A 25035-nucleotide genomic window follows, 5' to 3' on the forward strand; every position below is an offset into this window, starting at 1 on the left:
AACTTGATTTAATATAAAAACCTTTATGATTTTAAAATAACCACAGGTGTATTTTTGAAGTGTTTTTATGTGTTTTTCTAATGGGTTAGGTTTCCAGTTACATTGTGTGTGTAATGATGGATTGCATTGTCAGATGTTTATATTATATGTTCATTTGAAATGCCTATAATTTAGGGCTTGCTAGGAACATGTACTGCTCTTCCAGAGAACCCGAGTTTAGTTCCCAGCATCCATGTCAGGTGGTTCACAACTGCCTGTAATTCCTGCTCCCTGGGATCTGACACCTCTAGCCTCCTGGAGCACCGTACTTGTCTGGGCACTTCCACCCCAGAAATGAACACACATACACAAAGTTAAAAGTAATTTTTACAGTCATACCAGAAATGACAAATTGACAGCTGTAGCTATTTAGTGAATGTTAAGTAGGTGTTGAAGGTGGAGTTGATATTAACAGAAGGTAACCCACTCTTTCAAGAGGCTCCCAGTGTCGGCTCAGTTCATAGATTGGGTCACGGTGAGACAGCATCATGAACTATGATGCTATGAACTGCCTCCGAGAATGATTTATCCACTCTGTTTAGGACAGGAGGAAATCAGAGAAGTTTGACTAAACAGATGACTTTTGTTTTGAGCCTATTAAGATGCTAACCTTTTTGATATCTTCTGGTAACAAGTTGATTGTTATGAGATTGGAGCATAGAGTGCTGGGAGCTAGAACTGAGATGTAAAATTCACAGAATCTTGGATACCAGGTACAGATACCTCACAAGTAAATTGGGAGTTCAGGGCTGGGGGAGAAGTTAAAACTCTAGACATAATAATTTGACAAGGTCAGTGTATTTAACTGAAGCTATGATTGTCAGTATGCAGGAAGACGCCAAGAGGAAAAGTCTACTTGGAAACTACACAGAAAAGAAGGTAGTCAAGACACTGCCAAGGGGGTCATAGAGATGGGAAAAGGAGTTGATAGAGAGGCTGAGAGCATAGAGATCAAGAAAAGAGCTCAGGGTGCTACAGGGAAAATGAATAAGCAGAGCATTTGGAAAATAAAAACTAGAATAGTTGAAGTCCAGCATTTTGGTGTGTGATGGTTTGTATATGCTTGGAACAGGGTATGGCACCATTAGGAGGTGCGGCCTTGTTGGAGTAGGTGTGTCACTGTGGGCACGGGCATTTAGACCCTTGTCCTAACTGCCTGGGTGCCAGTCTTCTCCCAGCAGCCCTTAGATGAAGATGTAGAACTCTCAGTTTCTCCTGCACCATGCTTGCCTGGATGCTGCCATGTTCCCACCTTGATGATAAGGGACTGAACCTCTGAAGGGGATCTGTAAGCCAGCCCCAATTCAATGTTGTCCTTATAAGAGTTGCCTTGATCATGTGTCTGTTCACAGCAGTAAAAACCCTAAGACATGGTGCAAGCCTGTAATCCCAGTGCTTTGGAGGCAGAGGGAAGAAGATCAGAAGTTCAAGGTTGTCCTGGCTACATACAGACTTTGAGACCAACCCTTGATACATGTGACTCTGTTTCAAAGCAAACAATAACAAAACAAACAAAACCAAAATTATAAAACAAAAACAAGGACCTGAGTATCCAGATTACCATGTTTTAGGCCAGTGTATGAAGTACCCACACTACATCATCCTGGAGACCAGACATGTTTCCAAAGACAAGTGTATATTTTATTCCCAACTGCAGTGTGTGAAAGCATGAGTATAATCAGTAAAAGATATCTTCTGCAATCTGCTGGGACATTGTAGTTTTCTCTATTGTAAACTTTCTCAACCAGACTATCAACCCAGCGGGGGAATAGATCGAAACTTCTCTCAGCCTGCAAAAGAACAAAAAGTTACCACTGATCACCCTTCTCAGAAAGACCACAGAGAAAGGTACCCACAGAAATGAGAGGCTCAAGCAAGAAAGAGGAAGACAGGAGGTACAAGATACAGGAGGTTGAAAAGGTCTTCTACCCAAGAGAATAGGCCGTGTTAGGAGTGGAAGAACGAAGGGCTGTTTTGATGTGGCGGGGAAAGCTGAGGGAGCATACACCTCTGTTTTCACAGTGTGAAGTCAAGTTCCCATCGACATTAAGGAGATACTGTTTTTTTTTATATTTATTTCATTTTAATTAAAAAAATTTTTTTAGGAATTATTTATTTTTTTTTGTATATGAGTACACTGTACAGATGGTTGTGAGCCACCATGTGGTTGCTGGGAGTTGAATTCAGGACCCCTAGAAGAGCAGTCAGTGCTCTTCACTGCTGAGCCATCTCTCCAGCCCTCATTTTAATTTTTTCATGTATGTACATCATGTGGATACAGTGCCTGTAGAGGTCAGAAGAGGGCATCAGCTCACCTATACCCGGAGTTACTGATAGTTGTGAACCTCAGTGTTGGTGCTAGGAGCCATCTCTCCAGTACCCTAGTTAGAAGTTTTGAGACTAGACAGAACAGTTGCTGTGCAGAGCTAGAAGCATTCAAATCACTAGGAATAAAAGGATTATGGAACCTCATTCAGAGCTGGGAGGTTTGCCTGCCAGTGTCTTTTGCATCTTACTATGAAGTTGCAGGAATGATGGAGGTTCTTCCTTTGTCAGGTAGATTGCTCCTGTGCTATTCAGTAAGAATTCTTTCTCTTGAGATGCTTTGAAGATATGCTTCAGCCACACAAATTGATTCATTATCAGCAAAGGTTTTATTTCTTCACAGTACTGGAGTTATCTATATAGGAAATCTGAGGCATATATTATAGTAAATAGCACTTGGTAGTAAAATACATATACACACATACAGAGGAGACTTAGAATGACAGATGCCTAGATGCCTACAGCTTGGACTTTTTGGACATTTATCTCTCAGCTGTCCAAGGCTTCTATAGTTAAAGAGGATTGATGAATATGAGAGTAACTATCAATAGTAAGGAACGAAAGGGGGAGCCTTCCAGAACTGAGAAGGACTCTCTTCTGGCTTTGTGGGGTCAACCTTGTTTCACAGAATAGCAGAACTTTGGGAAAAGGCTACCCTGAAATGGCATGATAGATGCAGACAACTGCTCTTCCCTTCACTGGTGTAATTTTATTACTTTATTTATTTATTTGTTATTTAATAGAAGCTCCCTTAGCATCTGTCATCCCAGCTGATAGGAGGATAATTATTAAACTAGCGCTGGAGTGATGTCTCATCGTGTAAAAGCACGCACTGCTCTTGCTTGTTGCGGCCCGCCCGCGGTCCACAACACGAATGGTTCAACTGAAAATGGCAGTTCAGGCTGAAAGAGAGGTAACTAGACGGGGCGGAAGAAACAATGGAGTCAAGACAACAAACATTCTGATCAAGACTCAATTTTATTAATTCCAGACACTCAGTTAATAAAGGAAGGGGGAGGGAACCCAATTTCCCGCCAAGTAACTCGGGGTCCAGTAGCAGGACGAACACGTGTGTGCCTCCAGACGGCAAAGGCAGGTTCCAGCAGTAGGTAGGCGTGGCAGGACGAATGAGCCGGTAGCTCCACCCTTGAGCAGGCAGGTTCCAGGCTGGGGGAAGGGAGGCCACATTTCCCCCCATTAGATAACAAAACAAAAATAAAAAGGGGGTGGTCTGTGGCAGAAAAATTATCTATGTTCAATAGTTCTGCCTGAGTTCCTAGGGCTAAAGAAAAAACTTGTTTCCGTGGGGTTCCCTAACTTTTCTAATGGTAAACTGTATCTGGCTAAGACTGTCTTTAAGGCACTGACTGAATAGCAGCGCTGGGCTGTAGGCTCTGACTTTATAATGCTAATTAGTGCTGAATAGGTAGCTACCTGTTTGCATTTTAAGTAGGGCGTTGAAACCCTGGCTGAGTTTAACTAAACGATTTAGAATAACACTGAGCTGATAATTATCCACAATTTTGGGTGAAAGGCAGGGGGACAGGGAGAAGGGGTTAAGACTGGCTGGCTCCTAGTACAAGGCCAATTGGCTTTTTTATTTTTTTGGGTGGGAGGCAGTGAAGGGCCTGCTCTTACAACAGCAAGGTCTCCAACCTCTCTCCCCCCTATTAATTAAGTTTAAATAGGCAATGCTTAACAGAGGTGATCAAATGATTTTCTCATCCGTAGATGAGTGGGCCTTTAACCTTGACTTGGGTGGACATTGGCCTGATTCCTCCCGTGAGCATTGTAACAACTCACATCTGTGGCTCTTGGTATCTTTTGGGGAGGGGAGGCAGAGCCTTAAGTATTTTTGGTTTTTAGCTGGAATCGGATACCAACCTCCTTCAAATCAGGTGTGTCGCACAGGGAACTCAGAAACGGTCAAACTGGACCTTCCCTCCGCAGTAATCTCCTGCGCCAAGCGGTACCCATACCGTATTCATATGATTATGAATCAGTAGCGCAATTCTGAGTTATTGCGAGGTCTCTATATGAGACTTGTCAACCTCAGATTTAGCAAGGCCTAGACAAGAATTATGTCAGTATTAACACCATTAATTTTTGGTTAAAATAGGAGCTGAAAGTCTTTCCTCTTCATCCCTGTTATTCCCAGTAGCCTGAGGAACTAAGGACACCTTGCAGTAACAGCAAGGGTGAAAAGCCAGAGGCCAGCTAAGGGACTAAGCCTATCTTTATCAAAATAAGAACTAATCTTTGTAAATATATATGAAATTTCTACTTCCCTAGCTCTCCTGTTAAATCCAAATCCTATCTTAGACTGAAAAGCCACATGCTGGGATGTCTTTGGAAGGGAGATTAGCAATACCACCTGTTTGCTTGTAGGGGTGGAGAACCGGAGAATGTAGATTGACCTGCTTGAGAGAAGGAAGAATTCTAAACAATGAGAGTGTAGTAATGTAAATTTTCTGTTCGGAGAAGTCAAGGTACTTTATTTAGATGCAAATTGTAAAGCTAAAGCTAGTCTCCAGCCTCCTGTAGGGGATTTGGCTCAGAGGAAAACAATTTTTTCTGAGAGCTTCCACTCTCAGCACAAGAGGAATTTTAGTCTTTAGAATGATACTTACGAGGAGAGACAGAATCTGTGTTTACCTGACGAATTAATCTCTCTGGTAGCCACCGTGCTTCATCTTCATCTCGTGAAAAAACACAAACCGAGCCTCTTCCCCAGATTAGAACTGGATCTGGACCCTTCCATTTATTAGTCAGGGCGTCCTTCCATTTTACCAATGCATAAGAATTAGAAGTAACTGGGTGCCAGTGGTGTTCCGCTGCAGACTGACCTTTAATGTCAGTTTGCAAAAAGTTTAGGACAAATAAGGTAAAGGCAAGGTGAGCCTTTGGTGACCTTGGGGGATATAGATGCCCCTCTTTTGTTTTAAAAAGCCAATTTTTTAAGGTGCTATGAGCACGTTCAACTATTCCTTGTCCCATGGGGTTGTAAGGAATTCCAGTTTTATGTTTGATACCGAATTCTTTACAGAATGTAATAAAGTTTTTACTAGAATAAGATGGCCCGTTATCTGTCTTAATAAGCTTAGGCAACCCCATGGTATTAAAGGCTTGTAGGCAATGATCAATTACGTTTTTTGAAGCCTCCCCTGTATGCAGGGAAGCAAAGAGAAATCCTGAACAGGTATCAATGCAAACATGTATATATTTTAGTTTTCCAAATTCTGCATAATGGGTTATATCCATTTGCCAAATATGATTAGGCATAAGGCCTCTAGGATTGACTCCTAGATGTGGCACTGGAGATAATGTAATACATTTAGGACATTGTTTTACAATCATTCTTGCTTGCTCCTTGGTGATTTTATGGCGGAGCCTTAGGGTGTGGCTAGAGAGGTGAAACCTTTCATGATCACGTTGGGCCAGAGCCACAGGATTTGAAACTAAAGCTTCTCCTATTAGAGCCCTGTCAATGCGATCATTACCCTCGGCCAGAGGCCCAGGAAGACCAGAGTGAGACCGTATGTGGCCAATATAAAACGGATTTTTCCGGGCAAGAATGATGTTTTGCAATTCTGAAAATAAGGATCCTGATGGCGTATTGAAGTTAAACGTGCCACAGGTTTCCAATAAGGGTACTGATTGAGCAACATATAAACTGTCAGTAAAAATATTAAAAACCTCATGTACAGACTGAAAGATCTTTAGCACTGCTGTTAATTCGGCTAGCTGAGCCGAGAGACCAGGAGTCTCTACGATAACCTGTTGATCATTAATAAGATATCCAGCTCGCCCTTTAGAGGAGCCATCAGTAAAAATCAATAGAGCATTATTTAAAGGCTGTAAAGAAGTCATCTTAGGAAATATCATATCATGTACATTTAAAAATTTTATTAACCTATCTTGAGGGTAGTGGTTGTCTATAATTCCATTAAACCCTATTTGTGCAAGCAACCAATCTGTACTATGCTGTTTCAGCCAAGTGTCTTGACTTATGCTGTAAGGCTGAACAATGATATCTGGCTCTTTTCCGAAATAAGTCAATGCCTGCCTTCTTCCAGTGATAATCATCTGAGCCACTGCTTCGTGATATGGCAAGATATTACGTTTGGGAGAAATCCTTGAATGTATCCACATTATAGGAAATTTTTGCCATAGCAGTCCCGTAGGCACATGAGTCGTATTAAAAATTAACAGGTGCAGCGGCAGGGAGTAATCTATATAGGTAACGAATTGCTCTTCAATAGACTTTTCCACTAGTTGTAAGGCCAGCAATCCTTCTGAGGTTAGGGATCTAGGGGAAGTGGGATCAGAACTCCCTTTAAGAATATCAAATAAAGGTTTTAACTCCCCTGTAGTAAGCTTTAAATAGGGGCGAAGCCAATTAATATCACCCAACAATTTTTGAAAATCATTTAAGGTCTTTAAGTTATCTCTACGAATTTTGGGGAAAAACAGCTTGATCAGTGAGTCTAAAACCCAAATAATTATAAGGATCCTGAGTTTGTACCTTTTCAGAAGCAATTTGCAATCCCTTATCAGCTAGGGCTTTTTGTAAACCTTTATAACACAAAAGCAATTCTTGGGGGTCCTTTCCCGCCATCAAGACATCATCTGTGAAATGAACGATGTAAATATTTGGCCATTGTTGCCTAACAGGCTGAATTGCTTTCGCCACAAACCTTTGACATAATGTGGGACTATTAGCCATCCCCTGTGGGAGGACTGTCCATTGATATCTTTTCATGGGTTCCTTGAAATTTACAGAAGGAACACTAAAAGCAAATCTCTCACAATCCTTTGGATGCAAAGGGATGGTAAAGAAACAATCTTTCAAATCTATAACAATCTTATAATATCCCTTAGGAATGGCCACTGGGGAGGGGAGCCCCGGTTGTAAGGTTCCCATAAGTACCATGGTCTCATTAACTTTTCTTAAATCTTGTAACAGTCTCCATTTTCCAGATTTCTTTCTGATAATGAAAATGGGTGTATTCCAGGGAGAGTGAGACTCCACCAAATGTCCTGCTTCTAACTGCTCCTGCACTAGCAAAGAAGCGGCCTCTATTTTCTCTTTAGGTAAAGACCACTGATCTACCCACACCGGAATATCATTACGCCATTGAATTTTTTCCGCGTGGGATGCAGGCAAGATAGTGGTCACTATTGAAAATACTTTAAACCTCTCATGTTAGAGTGGGGTTTAAGATCCTTAAAGGTCTTAATTCCCTGTCCTTTTTTTACTAGTTCACGACCAGGCAGGAGTCCCTGCCTGAATGTCTGTCCAGTCACCTTCTCCTTAGAACTGCACAGAATAACGCCCATCTGTGACAACAGATCTCTTCCCCACAGGGTCACAGGCAAATTTGACATAACATACGGCTGAATCTTTCCTGATTTCCCTTCCTCATCTCTCCAGGTTAGCAATTTGGAACTACGTTTTGGGTTACTGGCGTACCCAATTCCTTGAAGGTGAGTCAAGGAAGCAGTCAAGGGCCAGTTTGAGGGCCAGTCCTGCCCTCTAATAATTGTTACGTCGGCCCCGGTATCTATTAATCCTTCAAAGCCTTTTCCATCAAGAGTCAATTTAAGGTTAGGTCTCTGATTTGTGATAGATTTCACCCAATTTACGCCCGAGGAGTCAAAATTATTTTGTCCTTCCTCACTTTCAAAGAATCTATACAGTGACTGGCGTAAAGGGATCAAAGTAAGTTGAGCAATTTTTTGATTAGCAGGTATAGTTATAACACCACGAGGGCAAGCGGCTATGATTTTAAGTTCTCCCTCATAATCATTATTTATAACACCTGGAAAAATCTGCAGGCCTTCTACAATAGAACTGCTACGTCCCAAGAGAAAGCCACAGGTTTCTGTGGGCAGTGGTCCGAAGACTCCGGTAGGCAGAGTTTGGACTCCCATTTCTGGGGTTAATACTGCGTGGACAGTGGAACAGAGGTCCAGTCTTGCATTTCCTGGGTTTGACCTGACAAGTTCAAGAACTGATCTTGTTGGCTGGGCAGCAGATTTATGGCCCCATAAGCTGTCCTCTTTGAGTAACTCGGGGCCTGGGGCTGACCCCTTTCCTCGTTTCCCGGCACCGGGCGGCTCAAAACCCTTGGTTTATGCTTACAATCTTTTGCCCAGTGGCGGCCCTTCCCACACTGGGGACATATTCCTGGGGTACGGCCTGTTTGTCTACCCTTGGCGCCCTTGTTCTTAGGACAATTACTTCTAAAATGATCCAAACTTCCACAATTAAAGCATGCATTATTTTCTCGTTTCCTTGAGAACATTGCTTGCGCGTGGGTTCCCTGCGAGAACTCGCAGGAAGGCCCGATGTCTGCGCAAAGACGGACATATCCCGCCAAATCTGTCTGTCCCTTATGCGGTTGAATTGCAGCTCGGCAAGTTGTGTTAGCATTCTCATAAGCCAGCTGCATAACAAAGGGACTACCTGTGTCTGGACTTCCAAGGATTCTACTAGCGGAAATCAACAGCCTGTCCACAAAGTCCTGATATGGTTCATCAGAACCCTGCCGAATGCTAGCTAAACTTCCACTAGTATCTCCTTTAACTGGCAACCTTCCCCAAGCACGGCGTGCGGCTGTCGCAACTTGCACGTACACTGCAACGGGAAAATCAATCTGATTTGTCTGTCCCTCATATGGACCCTCTCCTAAAAGCATGTTGCTATCCCAGTCTGGGTTACCAGCCTGAGCATTAGAAGCAGCAGTTTTCTTACTGGCGTCTCGCCATTCAGAATCCCAAAGCAAAAAATCTCCTCCTGACAGGGTAGCCTTGGACAGAGTCTTCCAATCTGAGGGGGTTAAGTTTGACTCCGCAACTGTGTCCAGTAATGCTTGAGTGAATGGGGCTGAAGGACCATATTGCACAACAGCTGCCTTTAACTCTTTTAACAACTTGAAATCCAAGGTCTGGTAATGTCTGGTCCTAGCATCTTGCTGATCAACTACCTCGACCACAGGAAAGGCCAGCGTATTAGACGAATTCTGTCCTTTCCCATGAGTCTGACTCACAACTCTTTTTAGCGGCACTTGGTGAACTACAGAAGAGTTACTCTTCTCCGCTTCTGAGATCTTTTTTAGTTCCCGAAGCTCATTAGCCAGCCTCTGAAGCTTAATCTCAAATTCTAACTCGCTTAGCCGTGTGTCCCTATGCGTAGCACCTCCCGAAGTGGTGACTATGGGTGAAGCGGGAGATTCGCAAGAGGACCAATTCTCATTAGGGTAATGGGCAATTCCTCTATCTGAGTGATTTTTGTTAAAATTCAGTCCATCATCAGAGTTTCCACATTTATCAATTTTTGAGTTAAGAAGATCTTTTTCTGAGGAGGCCTTCTCTGATAGGCACTCCTCCTGAGATACCACAAGCTCCGCCTGAGGGCAATTTAGCCCTGGAGAAGTTGCATCTATTATAGCATCATTTACAAGCGCCCAGAGACCTAGGGTAAAATTATCTGTCTGAGCGATATTCAGGGCCTCACCAACTTTCTCCCAGGTTCCACAATCTATCGTTTCTTCTTCTTTGAACCATGGACAACAGCTATCTATCTTATCTAAAAAATTTCTTACTAATTGTACTTCAAGCCTTACTCCTTTTTCCTTAAGCAACTCCTGAAAACTAAAAACAATAGCCTGATCCATGATTTTGAACCCTTCTTTCTTCCACCTAAGCAGTTTTCTAAAAAACTGCGGCACACTGCCTGTCTCCGTATCTAGTTCCGATTAACGAACTGCTGACCCCAAGCAGAAACAGTGTTGGGTTAGCACTGCTTCAAACTTGATTCGTATCCTACCGCATCCTCAGCAACACTTTACAAAACTGAAATTTTTTAGGCTAGCGCTAGCATGTGTACCTGTCCGTTGCTCCGATGCTCCTCCGATACGAAGATTCTTTCCTTTCTTGTGGAGCTCCACACAGCAGTCGTTTCTCTTAACATCTCTCTGCCATTCTTCAGGTCCCTGTTCGGGCGCCAACTGTTGCCGCCCGCAGTCCACAACACGAACGGTTCAACTGAAAATGGCAGTTCAGGCTGAAAGAGAGGTAACTAGACGGGGCGGAAGAAACAATGGAGTCAAGACAACAAACATTCTGATCAAGACTCAATTTTATTAATTCCAGACACTCAGTTAATAAAGGAAGGGGGAGGGAACCCAATTTCCCGCCAAGTAACTCGGGGTCCAGTAGCAGGACGAACACGTGTGTGCCTCCAGACAGCAAAGGCAGGTTCCAGCAGTAGGTAGGCGTGGCAGGACGAATGAGCCGGTAGCTCCACCCTTGAGCAGGCAGGTTCCAGGCTGGGGGAAGGGAGGCCACACTTGCTGAGAACCTTGTTCTGTTTCCAGCACCCATGTCACTCAGCTTGTCACTCCAGCTCCGGGATCGACACCCTTCCCACTCACATGCACATACCCATAATTAAACACAAAATAAAACCTTAAACTACGTATGTAAATCTAATTTTTATTTATGTGTGTGTCCTCATGTCTTTATATGTACCCTCCAAGGCCGGTAGATCTCCTAGAGCTGCAGTTGCAGGCAGTTTTAAGTCACGGAAGGCGGGTGCTGGGAATTCTGAGAGTTTACACTCTTTATTGCTGAGCTGTCTCTCCAGCCCTAAATCTTTTTTTTTTTTTCAAATTGGATATTTTATTTATTTACACTTCAAATGTTATGTCCTTTCATGGCTTCCCCTCTGCAAACCCCCTATCCCATCCTGTTACCCTACTTCTATGAGGGTGCTCCCTCACCCACCCACTCCTGCCCCACTGCCCTAGCATTCCTCTACACTTGGGCATCAAACCCTCACAGGACCAAGGGCCTCCTCTCCCATTGATGCCAGATAGGGCCCCTTCAGCTCCTTTAGTACTTCTAACTCCTCCATTGGGGTCCCTGTGCTCAGTCTGATGGTTGGCTTTGAGCATCTCCATATGTATTGATCAGGATCTGGCAGAGCCTCTCAGGAGATAGCTGTATCAGGCTCCTGTCAGCAAGCACTTCTTGACATCAGCAATAGTGTCTGGGTTTGGTGTCTGCATATGGGATGGATCCCCAGGTGGGGCAGTCTCTGGATGGCCTTTCCTTCAGTCTCTGCTCCACTCTTTGTCCCTGTATTTCCTTTAGACAGGAGCAATTCTGGGTTAAAATTTTGGAAATGGGTGGGTGGCCCCAATCCCTCAACCGGGAGCCTTACATTATATCTGGAGTTGTTTTCGCAAAGTGCACATCACATTACTGTTTCCAAGACTGACATGTTCTCTATAATGAAATTTAAATTCCTTAATATTAGCTCATGGTTTTTTTTTTTTTTTTTTTTTTTTTTTTACCAGATAGGACTTTTTATTATTCAGTCAGTTATCAATAAAATACTAGTAATTCAAATGTCAAATTCAACAGCATATAAAATACCTTTATACAGCAGTATTTGTGCCAGAAATTCATTATCCAATATACAAAAATCAGTAAATGTAATATCTCATATTGATAGAAGAAAATAGAAAACCATATGATTATGCCAATAGACACAGAAAGGATTAAAAATTTAACATTCTTACATGATTTAAAAACCACTACCACACACACACACACACACCCAAATCCCCCAAGAAAACTAACACTACAAAAACCAAGAACTATCTAAGTTTAAGAGAAGTGCTTCAATATAATAAGAGCTATATATGACAAACCTCTGGCCTACATCATACTGAATGCCGAAAAACTGAAAGTTGTAGGTAGATGAAGACTGTTCAGCCTTAAGTCTTAATTTGGGATACTATTGCTATGATGAAACACCGTGACCAAAGCAGCTTGGGAAAGGGTTTATTTGCCTTATACTTCTTGTTATTGTGCACCATCCAGGGAAGTCAGGACAGGACCTCAAACAGAGCAGAGCCTGGAGGCAGGAGCTCATGCAGGGGCCATGGAGGGTGCTCCTAACTTGCTCCCCACAGCTTGCTCAGCCTGCTTTGTTGTCTATCCTAGGATCACAAACAAATAATAGCCCCACCCACAATAGGCCAGATCCTCCCCTATCAATCACTAATTAAAACAAAACAAAACAAAAAACACACCCTGCAGGCTAGCCTAGAGTCCAGTGCTATAGAGGCATTTTCTTTCTTTCTTTTTTTTTTTTGTTTTTCGAGACAGGGTTTCTCTGTGTAGCCCTGGCTGTCCTGGCACTCACTTTGTAGACCAGGCTGGCCTCGAACTCAGAAATCCGCCTGCCTCTGCCTCCTGAGTGCTGGGATTAAAGGCGTGCGGCTTGAGGCATTTTCTTAAATGAGGGTTTTTTCTCCTCAAATGACTTGAGCTTGTGTCAGGTTGACAAAACTATCAAGCACAGAGCTGGATCCCACAGCCAGGCACATCTCTGAGTTCAAGGCCAGCCTGGTCTACAGAGCAAGTTCCAGAACAGCCAGGGCTACACAGAAAAACTCTGTCTCAAAAAAATCAAAACGAAAACCAAACTATCCAGCACACTTAATGAACCTCGCTGAGCCTGCTTTCATTTCCTGTGCATCCAGAGCACCTGGCATCTCAGCGCTCCTGTTCTCCTAGCTGGCCAATCACTGATCCTGTTCTCCTAGCTGGCCAATCACTGATCCTGTTCTCCTAGCTGGCGAATCACTGATCCTGTTCTCCTAGCTGGCCAATCACTGATCCTGTTCTCCTAGCTGGCCAATCACTGATCCTGTTCTCCTAGCTAGCCAATCACTGATCCTGTTCTAGCTGGCCAATCACTGATCCTGTTCTCCTAACTGGCCAATCACTGATCCTGTTCTCCTAGCTGGCCAATCACTGATCCTGTTCTCCTAGCTGGCCAATCACTGATCCTGTTCTCCTAGCTGGCCAATCACTGATCCTGTTCTCCTAGCTGGCCAATCACTGATCCTGTTCTCCTAGCTGGCCAATCACTGATCCTGTTCTCCTAGCTGGCCAATCACTGATCCTGTTCTCCTAGCTGACCAATCACTGATCCTGTTCTCCTAGCAGACCAATCACTGATCCTGTTCTCCTAGCTGGCGAATCACTGAAGTTACCCCAAAGCCTTCCTTAAGTGGACTATTGTTATTTTTATCCTAGTATTAGAATAAAATACCAAATGCTATAACACAAAAACATACGGACCTAGGTATAATGCAACCTTTTCATGACTGATTATTGGAAGAGAACTTTGATTTTTTTTTTTTTTTTATATTACATCTTTGGTACATATTGAAAGGGGAGAGTGAAAGGCATGTTGTGGAATTTAAGGCATGGAAACTGCTTTTGCTGTGGAAGTGCAGCTCGGGAAAGCATCACAGCTATTTTCTAACAGTAGAAGAAAATAATAACTTGTCCTAATTTTCTGTAAAAATCTCAGTAGTAATACTTGAAAATAATCACTGAAATCGAAAAGATATTTACTAGACAGGATTACACTTCTCATTATTTCTCTCCAAGTACTACAGTTTTTCTATTTTCTTTATTAATAATCCTATAACTTTAAAAAAAATTAATTTATTGTATGAGTGCTCTGCTGCATATACACCTGCAGGCCATAAGAGGGCATGAGATCCCCTTACAGATGGTTGTGAGCCACCGTGTGGTTGCTGGGAATTGAACTCAGGACCTGTGGAAGAGCAGTCAGTGCTCTTAACCACTGAGCTATCTCTCCAGCCCATCCTACAACTTTTTAATTATCCAGCATTACCAGTCAGTATTTCTTTTGAACTCCTTGTAGAGTTAAATAAAATCTTTCCTTTATTGTGTAGAAAATTTTTAGGTTATGAGAGAAGAATGTGTACTATTTGTGAATATTCATATACCAAAAATTTCCTACAGATTTCCATTCTTTGTCAGTCAACACACTAACATTATTTGGAAGGATTGTGTGAGTTAGAAATAAAAATCAGGAAATTATTAGCAAGCAGATGGAATGTTTTTATAACCACATCTGCATGCTAACCAATACTGCTTGCTGCAATTTTGTTGTCTGGAATTATACAGAGAAAAACTAATAAGTAAGTACATTGTTTTAATCATTGCTCTATTGCTATGAAGAGATGCTATGACATGCAACTCTTTTTTTTTTTTTAATAATTTTATTTATTTATTTATTATATGTAAGTACACTGTAGCTGTCCTCAGACACTCCAGAAGAGGGCGCCAGATCTCCTTAAGGATGGTTGTGAGCCACCATGTGGTTGCTGGGATTTGAACTCCTGACCTTCGGAAGAGCAGTCGGGTGCTCTTACCCACTAAGCCATCTCACCAGCCCGACATGCAACTCTTATAAAGGAAACCTTTTAATTGGGGCTTGCTTACAGTTTCAGAGACTCTATCCATTATCATCACAGTGGGGACCATGAAGGCAGGAGAAGTAGCTGAGAGCTTTATCCTGATCTGTAGGCAGAGTGAGACTGGGCCTGGTGTGGGTGTCCCCAGTGACACACTTCCCCAAACAAGGCCTATCTCCTAATTCTTCTAAAATAGTGCCACTTTCTAATGACTACACATTTAAATGTAAGAGCCTCTGGGTGCCATTCTTAGTCAAACCTCCATGTGCAAGTTGCCATTCTGCTAATCCAATTAATGGATTGGGGTAGAGCCCTTCAAATTTGCTCTAAACGAATACATAATCTGCAGTGATTTCCCAGTGAGGGGAACTGATAGTGAGAATGAGAAGAAAGTTTTGGGTGGGGAGATGGCTCGGTGAGTAAAATAACAAGTGTGAGGGTCTTCGTTCAAACTCCGAGAGCCCACATAAAGCTGGGTGCTGTGGCATACATCTGCTGTCCAAGTCTCCTATGAGGAGACAGAAGGCTGACAGCTGACACAGGAAAATCTTTGAAGGGCAGCTAGCTTGACATATGCAGCAGCAGCAGTTGAACAACAAAGAGACTCTGCCTCAAACAAGGTGGAAAGAAAGGACCACACATGAATTTATCCCATGACCTCCACAAAAGCACTGTGGCACATGCACACTTGAACACAAATGAACGTGAACATGCAAACAATATTAGGGGGAGCTTATTTTTCTTGTATATTATTTTATTTTGTATTTAAAATTTACATTTAGTTATGTCTTACCTATATTTACATATTATTATATGTAAAATGCTTTTTTAAGTCACAATGTCAAAAAAGTTTTACATATAATTCATGTCAGTGTTCTGAATTTCCTGTTTTTTACAATTTAAAAGGTTAAGCAGTCTTGGAAGTGGTGAGATTGCTCAGCTAATGATAAAGTTGTTGCTGCCATGCCTGATGACCTGAGTTAAATCCCTAAAACCCAAATAATGCAAAGAGACTTCTACAAATTGTCTTCTGACCTTCATGTATACACTGCGGCAGTTGTATACATCCACATACATCCACAAAAATAAGTCAATATTTAAAAAATTTTAATTAAGCATTCTTTAATCAGATATCTTGAAAGGTTAGTATGAAATCAGTAGTTTCAATGGAGTGGTATAGTAATTTTTCAGAGACATTTAAAATGTCTTAAACATTGAATGCTCTAAGAGGAGGTGAAAACAGTCTATCCTTCAGGCAAGCTCTTTAAGCTCAGGAAGTTCCTGAAACTGATGAGATATACTAGGTTTCTCCCTCTACAAGCATATAAGCTATAAGGACCACAAAGACATTTTCAAACAAGCTAGAAAAGGCTCAGACTAACGGAACCACCTACAAAAGACACCCTTCAGTCTGTGGAGCTACCTGCAAATTGTATGGTGAGCCCCAGGTTTCCAGATTTTGTCAGCCATGATTCATGATGGTGTGGGGTTTTGGTGATGTGGCTGTCTTTGAGTCATTTCTGCTCCTCTAAGTAAACCCTCACCCGTATTCTTGTAAGTAATACCAATAAAACTCATTGATTCATCAGGTTAGATTTTGGTGGTATCCTTAACTTGGATCTATTGATTTTTTCTTCTCTGGGGTGAGTGAGATGTTTGTTCAGGTCTCCCCAGGAATAGTATCAAAGGTGACCTTTTAGTGTTCCTTGTTTAACAAAATCTTGCTGATTCCTCGGTAATTTTTTTATGTTTTATTAAGCATAATCTTTATTTGGTGGGAATTAATTCTTAAGAGTTTAGTTAATGGATTTTTTTTAAAGATAGGCTGTTAAGGTAGTTGTGTCCAAGTATTATTGTGAAGGAAAGAACTGTGCTCTATTTCAGTTTATGTAATATTTTCTCAGTTCCTTTGGGGAAGCCTGTGTGGGTGAGTGTGTAGTAATGGTAGGGCTCTCCTAGAAAGAAAGTTATGCTCTGTACAACTAACAAAGCAAAGACCTTATCCGTTAGCCTATTACTGATTGGCCTTGGGGATTCTAAGTCAGCAGGTCTAGACTGATGCCTACCTGTGAAGACATTTTAGATCTAAGTGAGAACCCAGTGACTTTGCACATGCCACGGTGCTTGAGGGGCTTGGAAATCAAACACAGAGTGAATGAGAAGACAAACAAGACCTTCCATACCACTCATGGTTATTCCTTCTTCTCTCAGCCTTCGGGTTACATGCATGCATTACCATATCTGGTTCCCTTTCTACTTGTCAGAGCTGTGTCTTTTTATTTTTAAAATGTGAGTATGGATGTGCATGTGCTATGGTGAACATGTAGAGGTCAGAGAACATTTTTCAGGGGTCAGTTCTCATCCCCCCCACCCTTTTCGAGGAAGGGCTCTGGCTGCTGTGAAGACTAGCTTCCACTCAAGAGCAGCTCTCCTCTCCCGTTAGTGATGTGATTACAGATGCATCTGACTTTTTATTTGGGTTCTGGGGATTGAGTTTGGGTTGTGAGATTTGTATGGCTAGTGCTTTAACTTGCTGAACAGTTAGTTACACAGCGTGTGTGTCTATGTCCACATATGTGCTTGGGGCCCATGGGTCAGAAGAGAAACTTGAATCTCCTGGAATTGAAGTTATTGGTGGTTGTGAACCACCACATGGGTGCTAAGAATTGAACATGGGTCCTCTGCCAGAGCAACTAGTGGTCTTAGCCATTGAGCCAACTCACCAACCCCTTGCTTCAGAGTCTTAAAGCTCATGTGAAAGTCTCCATGACCATAAGTTGTTTGTTTTATCTTGAGACAGAGTCTCATGTAGAGCTCAGATTAGCCTTGAGTTCACTATATAGCTCAAGAACTGACCTTCCTGTTTCCACTTTCCATATGCTAGGATTACAGGTATGAATACCACCATACCCAATTTTTATGCAGCAGTGGGAATAAAATCTAGGGCTTCTGGATTCTAGGCAAACCCTCTACCAACTGAGTAATATCCCCAATCCTGTGTTTTGTGCTTGGACAAGATTTCCCTGTATATCTTATGCTGGCTTTCTACTTGCAGGAATTCTCCAGCCTTAGCTTTCTAAGTGTTGAAATTACAAGCATGCCTTAGCACACCCAGCTGCTTTAGAAATGAGCTTTTAACTCAGGTAGTGGTAGCTTACGCCTTTAATTCCAGCACCTGGGAGCCAGACACAGGTGGTTCTCAGTGAAATTGAGGCCAGCCTGGTCTACAGAGTGAGTTCCAGGACTCAAGGGTTTCTCAGAGAAACCCTGTTCTGAAAAACATAAACAAACAAACATAAACAAACAAATGACATTCCATTCACATCTGGGTGAATGGAAAGCAGAAATATCACTTGTGAAGGTTATGGAGTCTGGTTAATATTTGTGTTTATTTTTCTGCTTATTTATTCATTTCTTTATTTTTGAGGCAAGGTCTTACAATATAGCTCTGGCTAGACTAGAACTTGCAGTGTACACCAGGTTGACCTCATAGATCCCCTTGCTAGTACCTAGTACTGGTATTAAAGGTGTTCACCATTCCACCCAGCTTTGTAATTATTTATTTGTGATTAATTTTTTTTTTTTTTTTTTTTTTTGGTTTTTCGAGACAGGGTTTCTCTGTATAGCCCTGGCTGTTCTGGAGCTCACTTTGTAGACCAGGCTGGCCTCAAACTCAGAAATCCACCTGCCTCTGCCTCACTAGTGCTGGGATTAAAGGCGTGCGCCACCACGCCCGGCTGTGATTAATGTTTTTAAAAACCATTTCCAGATTATTTAAAGTAACACTCAAGTTTGGCAGTTTAACTAAAACACAATGTTCTTAAATAATAGAAAAGGACTTTGGCGGTGAAGGCAGGAGGATCAGGAGCTTAAGGTCATTCTTAGTTATAGAGCAGATTGAAGGCTAACCTGGGCTACAATGAGGCCCTGTCTCCAAACCAACCAACCAAATACCACCGTCCCCTAACCCAGAATACCCTAAAATCTAAACAAAAAACGAAGACTAAGAAAGGATGTTTGGAACATCTGTCTTGGAAAGCTGAGTCATCTAGGCCAACCATGTCTCCCGTTTTCCTGCTACGGAGAAACCGGGTTGGATGGACCAGGAAGCACAGCACCATAGCCAGGCTAATGGGCACGTGTGCTATGGGGAATTCTGCTTCGTGAGTACTGGAGCTGTAGGCCCAAAAATCTTTCCCTGAAGGAAAAAAAAGTATGTCAACCCAAACCCCAAACAGCTTACCCTGCTTAAGTGCAGGACTTAAAACAGCAAAAGGAACTAAAGCCCATCTTTGTGATGTCAAGTTCTGTTTTGGTGTGTGGTAAAATAGTTGGATTTTAAGTCTCTCGGAGTTAAAATATACAGACACTTAGCTATAAGATGTGTTGCCAGGCATCTGTATGGAATATGACCATGTAATCAGGCTGTATTGTACGTCTCTACACAAAGAGAGCCAAAGCTTCTACATCTGAAAATTAGGAGACTTGCATTTGTCTGACAGAAGACAGTACAGAGGAAATGACTTGGAGGCAGAGGAGAAGTAGGAGAGAGGATGAAAGGACTGTATTCATGCTATCCAAATTAGAGTCAGGATGTTTATGCTCAAATCTTGTCTTGGCTCTCATTGAGGGCACTGAACAACGGGGACATGGGAAAGTGTATCTCTGAAGTCCCTAATTTAGGCACTAAACAGACCAAATTCCTTCCACAAATGCTTCCTATTTTCAGCAGGCTGTTTCTGAACATACATTGTGATTAAAGTGCACAGCTGGCTAGTGCTAACCACTCCTTCTCTTTCCTCTGCTAGCTCTTCCCCACAGCTATTATTTTATTCTGTTGTTTATAAGTGACATGCTCCACAGGACAGCAGCCTACTGAGAGTATACTTACTACCCTCTTCCTTTTCCTATGACGTCTCCCTGTTGCCCAGGTGTGTCTCAGAGTCTTGGGAAGCTGGAACCACAGGCGTTTCACTGTGCTCAGCTCATTTTTTATTCACTCAAATAGCATGAGTATTGAAATAGCATTGTAGACTTATTTCATGGTAAGTATATAGGATGTAATTGTGAGCAAACTAGACTTGACTCCTGTTTTCAGAGCATACTATCTTCTTAAGAACATTATTCATAATTGGCCTTGTTCTTCCAACAAGATGAATATTTGGTTAATGAAAATTAAAAGAAATTCCAGATGTCAATGTTTCTAATAAATATTTAGCCAATAGTAGTCTCTCAGTAATGCTCACATAAGTGGAATTAAGATTAAGACTATGTTTAGAAACTTTTAAGATATGCTAATTTTCTTCCTGAAAGAACAGATCTAGTAAAAGTTTTTCTCAGGACTAAAAACAATTCCACACATGAGCAGGCAAGATGTCTCAGTGGATAAAAGTGATTGCCCTAAGTTCATTTCTGGACATAGGGGCTGAATAGACGGCCAGCTGTTCATAGTGCTTGCTGCTCTTGCAGAGGACTGCAGTTCAATTCCCAGTACCCATGTAGGGTACAGAAAAATAGCAGTAAACCTAGTTCCAGGGGATCCAGTACCCTCTTCTAGACGTCATAGTACCTGTACTCACTGATGCACATAACCACACATCGAACATACATATCTATGTGATTTAAATAATAGAGTAATTTTTAAAGCACCAGGTACAGTGGCGATATGTGTCTGCAATCCCAGCCTGTGAGCTGGGAGGCAGAGACAGGAGACTCAAAGAAAGGTCAAAGGTCAGCTAGCTTGGAGTACAATATGGAAGAAAGAGATAGACCTTGCATTGATAAGTGGAAGGAGAGAAACAACTACTGAACATTGTTCTCTGATCTTTACATATGCTCTGTAGTATGCATACAATTGTGGATACACACACACACACACACACGTGGAGCTCTTTGTATAATTTATAATTGAAGTTTCAGATAAAAAGAATGATTTGTACTTCATTATTGCCTCTTGCAATTGCTTCAGCACACAAGAATTCTCAGTAGCTAGAGATGAGAATAACTAATGTCCTGGATCTCTGTGGAAGAAAATCTTGATGCCTTCTGTTCAGTTGGCTTTCTCTCTAGAGGTCACCCATGGAGAAAATGAGGTGTTAATGCATTAGTTTTAGAAGTGAGAGACCTGTGAGCCTCCTTACAGGGCTGGTGGTGTAGTCAGTGGTACAGCTTGTGCTTAGCATGCATGCTTGAGGCCTCTGAATTCTCTCTCCCACCCCTTCACCCGCTACAGGTCCTTAGAGATGGGCATTTGCCAGGACTGTTAAGCTATGAGGCTTGGCTTGTCATTGCCCATTTCCCGTGTCCCTGGTCCTCCTCCCTGTTGCCATACAGGCATTCTCTCTTTCTGTGTTGGGGGAATAATCACCCTAATTTAAGGCTGGAGATTTAGAGAGGCAAATCCATCCAAGTGTAGCCCAGTTCTCTTGGAGGATCCACAGGCCAGTGAACCTGATTGTGAGTTTGGAATAAACCTATACTGACTTGCTCAGTTCCAGGCAACACCTTTGTTTTCCAAAGTGTCTCTACAGCAGCTAAAAGTCGGGTTTTTCCCAGTGTAGACAGAGCCAGTCCAACTTATCAACGGTAAAGTCTCCTCAACAGTGCAGACGTCCTCTCTGATGTCAATATGATGATGATAAAGAGCTAATGACATGATACTACAATTCATCTCTGATATCCTCTTTTGGAAGAGGAACAGTAGTTTTATATTACTTTGGTTCTTGTCACTAGTTGTGCTCAATCATGAGCAAGTTGAATTATTTCCAGGATAAATCTTAAACGTATTATTTTTAGTGCTTATCTTCTTGCAGCTGAGTAAATATCTCTTTAGGATATGTGACAATTCAATTGGCTTGGGCTTTGAAACTGGCCTTAGCTTTAGAGCCTGCTTATATTCATCTACATACTTTTGAAATGCAACTACTGTATGTAAAATTATAAAGTGTGATCACAGAGTAAACCCAGAGGCTCCCGTGTGCTATACCCCCAGCCCTAAAATTGTAAATTTTGTTCTGTTTGGAGACAAGGTCTTTCTTTGTAGACCTGGCTACCCTGGAACTGGCTGTGTAGACCAGGCTGGCCTTGAACTCAAAAAAAGAGACCTTTTTGCCTCTGCTTCTCTAGTGCTGGGATTAAAGCTGTGTGCTATCACTCCGCCAAAATTTCAATTTTCAATTCTAAATTTTGAAAGTCAGTTTTCACTATTTCTCATTCCAGTTCCATGGTCTATTTGTAAACAATTTATGGGAAGAGAATTCAAGTTACATAGCATTCTACCAAGTAAGTGTGGGCCTGGATTGAAACGGATTGTTCTACTAGGTTTATGATTTTTCCTTCGAATTTCACTGGTAAATAAGACTGTCCTCCGTAACTTGTTTCTTCATTGAATAGCATTCTCATTTACCTTTTGATTTTGCCTGCACGTGAAATTTTTACAATTCTCACAATTCCTGTGGAGCTTTGACTTCAGACCTGATCCTTACAACCCTAGAGCTTTATTTAGTTCTGCTACTGGCTGCAGACCCAGGGTAGCTTCTTTTAATGTCTTTTCGGTTTCTTAGGGCTCCTGGGCCCAAAGCCAGCAGAACGGAAAGAGTACTTGGGTTTGTTTGAAGGCAAGCCGGCTGTACAGGCAGCTTTCCCAGACTTTCCCAGCTCCGGCTTTTCCTGCATACCAGCAGAGCGGCTTTTTTCCTCTGGTGATTGAAACCATCTGGACTGCAGGGGGGTCACGTGTGTATGAGAAAATGACATAAAGTTTCTGATCCCCTTGTCCTTCTGCTCCAGATCCAGACAATCCTTGGTCGGATGGTGCCGAGGTGAGGGCGGTGCGGTCTGGGGGTCCGACTTCCCACCCTACTCTGGTCATAGCTCCCCCCCCCGCCCACCGCAACGTCCTCTCCCCACTCCCCCCGCACCCAACACCCGGGAGCACAACCCTCCTCCAGGCTGCAGCAACCCACCCTTTAGGACTCGGTAGAGGCACGCCTCCCCTGGCCCTGCAGCCCTCCCGCCGCCCGCCCTCTCTGCGGGAGCAGTCCCCCTCCTGGGGCTGTGCGGAGCTCCCGGCCGGCTCGGGCGGCGGAGGTAAGTGGTCCCGGTCGCTCTCAGGAGTCTCTGCTTCTGTTCCCCTCCCGGTGGCGGGCGCATAGGACTCAGATTCCAGTTCTGCCGCTCACCGAGCCCTTCCATTTTCTTTATTCCCGGCCCAGGCAGGGGATCCTGCTGCGTGAGTACTAGGTGCGGGCCATGGCTTTCAAAGTTGGTGGGGACTGCCCTCCTGGGCGGTCGTGGCCAGCCCTGCCTTCCGGTCTGGCCCGGGCTACGCTGTGTGGGGTATGAAGCGCAGATCCGAGTCTGGAATTGTGTAGAACAGCGGGATGCAAGTAGCCTCGGACCGAGACAGAGTTAAACTGCATTTACCTGAGCCTATGCTGTTGGAGTGCGGCTGGGTGAGGAACATGCGTGTACGCTCAGACACAGCACCCACACAGACTAGCTTCTAACTCGAACAAAGGAAATTAACTTTGTCTTCTATCACTTGGATCAGTTAAACAGGGTTTGTTGGCTTGCTACCTCCTTACGCTTATAGCTTACTGGTGGTAATGAAGTGACCTAGCATTGAAGGAGCTCACTTCAACATTTGCCATACTTTCAAGGTCTGAAAATCTAGTTCCAAGTAAAGGTGAGAGGACTGAACATTTTCTAGTGTTTTTAAAGGAATATTGCAGTGTTGTGGGAAATTTTGTATGAGCATAGCTTACAATAGTTTAGCTGCCTAGCTGAATGAAAGAATTTGCCATAATGCAGTCTCAGACCAGCTCTTTATCTCATTTCCACCCAGATGTTTCTGCTTTTTCATTGCAGAGTCTGGAGAGTGGTAAAGAAGTCATTAGTTCATGTCCAAGATGGTAAGGGCCACAAGGAAAACCCCCAACTGACTACATAGTAGTTTTGTTTTGTACATAGGGTGTTTTTCAGAAGGTAGATGCCTTCGTTAATTTTTTTGGGGTGGGGGGGTGGGGTTGCGGAGGACAAGGTCGCATGTATCTCAGGCTGACCCTAAACTCTTGAGCTTTTTCTGCCGTCACTACCCAAATCCTGGGATTAGAGGTGTGAAAATACCGTGCCCTGCTCCCTTCGTGGATTTTTTTTCCCTTTTCAGATGTAAGAGATGCCTAAAGGACCAGAAATGGTGTAAATTTTAGAAAACATAATCAGAAGGACTGAATTGTCCATGCTCTCTGTATCCCATGCTGAATTAAGGAAGACTCTGAGGCTCAGAGTCTATTGAATGTATAGTCTAGTAAATGAAGCAAAAGGTGTGTGTATTCCCCTGGCCTGCGTAAGAGTCTCTAGGAGACTTTGGAAAGACTGTGCAAATTCTGGGGAAGAGAGTGGTTCATATAAATACTTGGAGAAAGATACATGTTGGAGGGTTCTTTTTATTCCTTAATTGGGCCAGAAAGAAACCCTTTTCTGGCAGTTTCAAGAAAACCTTTATCATCAATGTATTTTCTATTGTGATTAGTTTGGTAAAGTGCTTGCCCCTCAATTTGTGTACTTTCAGAAAAAAGGATTGACACGAGTAAATATCTTGTTGATTGATTTATAATGTAAGAATTACACATCAACAAGTAGAAGATGGTAACGAGGCAGGAACACTTCCCAGAAGGCTGTTTGAGTTGGGCCTGGAAGTGTGGTTGTGCAAATGAATGGTGCAGTTGATGGTTTTCAAGAGAGCAGAGCGAGCTATTTAGATAGGGACTAGGGAGAAGAGTCAAATGCAGCAGTGCTCTGAGCCATGGGCTGCTGGATGCTCTCATTCTTCACTGCTCTTGTTTTTAGGAGAGAAGACCAGAGCCATAGGATAGGCCGCCTGCTCAGGATGGCACAGCAGTCATGGCCGAGCTGGTATTTAGATGCCCAGTTTGCTGACTGACTGTGTGTTCACTGTTACTTCCACAGTGAGTGGTGGGAGGTCCAGCTGCAGGGACTGTGGTCAGCTTGAATTCTGGCTCGAGGGCTGGAATTTTATCCCACTCACATGATCAGCTTCTAAAGGTTTTTAAGAAAGGCAATGATGGCCAGAAACGTGGTTTTAGAAGTCATGTGACATAGGTGTATGAGAATGTGAGTGATGTCATATATACTTTGTAATCAGGAGGATAAAAAGGAGATGTAAGCAAGGTATAGGTGTTTCAGGTTCTGCCCCGTTGACAGTATGTACCCTGCAGGAAGTAGCTAGATAACTGGGAAGAAGCTTGCATTAACCACAAGGTTGCTGGGAATATGAAGGAGCAAATGTTAGCTGACAACCCTGAAATGGAATACCACTGGTGGCCTGTCCTGTATG

At 42.8% G+C, this 25035-nt stretch overlaps 1 protein-coding gene across 2 annotated transcripts in view; it reads left to right on the forward strand.

Annotated features, from left to right (window-relative positions):
- Positions 1 to 22483: 22483 nt before the first annotated feature.
- Positions 22484 to 25035, forward strand: part of Dennd2b (DENN domain containing 2B) — a 149205-nt gene continuing 146653 nt past the window's right edge. The window contains exon 1 of one of the 2 annotated variants that reach the window (XM_085841414.1): positions 22484 to 22498. The gene's annotated coding sequence lies outside the window, so the exon portion shown is untranslated. Of the gene's footprint in view, positions 22499 to 22690; positions 22767 to 25035 lie in introns of those variants that run through there. The other variant, XM_085841413.1, reaches the window with a different exon arrangement.

This window comes from Mus caroli, unplaced genomic scaffold (genome assembly GCF_978045245.1).
Source record: "Mus caroli unplaced genomic scaffold, Mus_caroli_1 scaffold_8, whole genome shotgun sequence".
Lineage (NCBI taxonomy): Eukaryota > Metazoa > Chordata > Mammalia > Rodentia > Muridae > Mus > Mus caroli.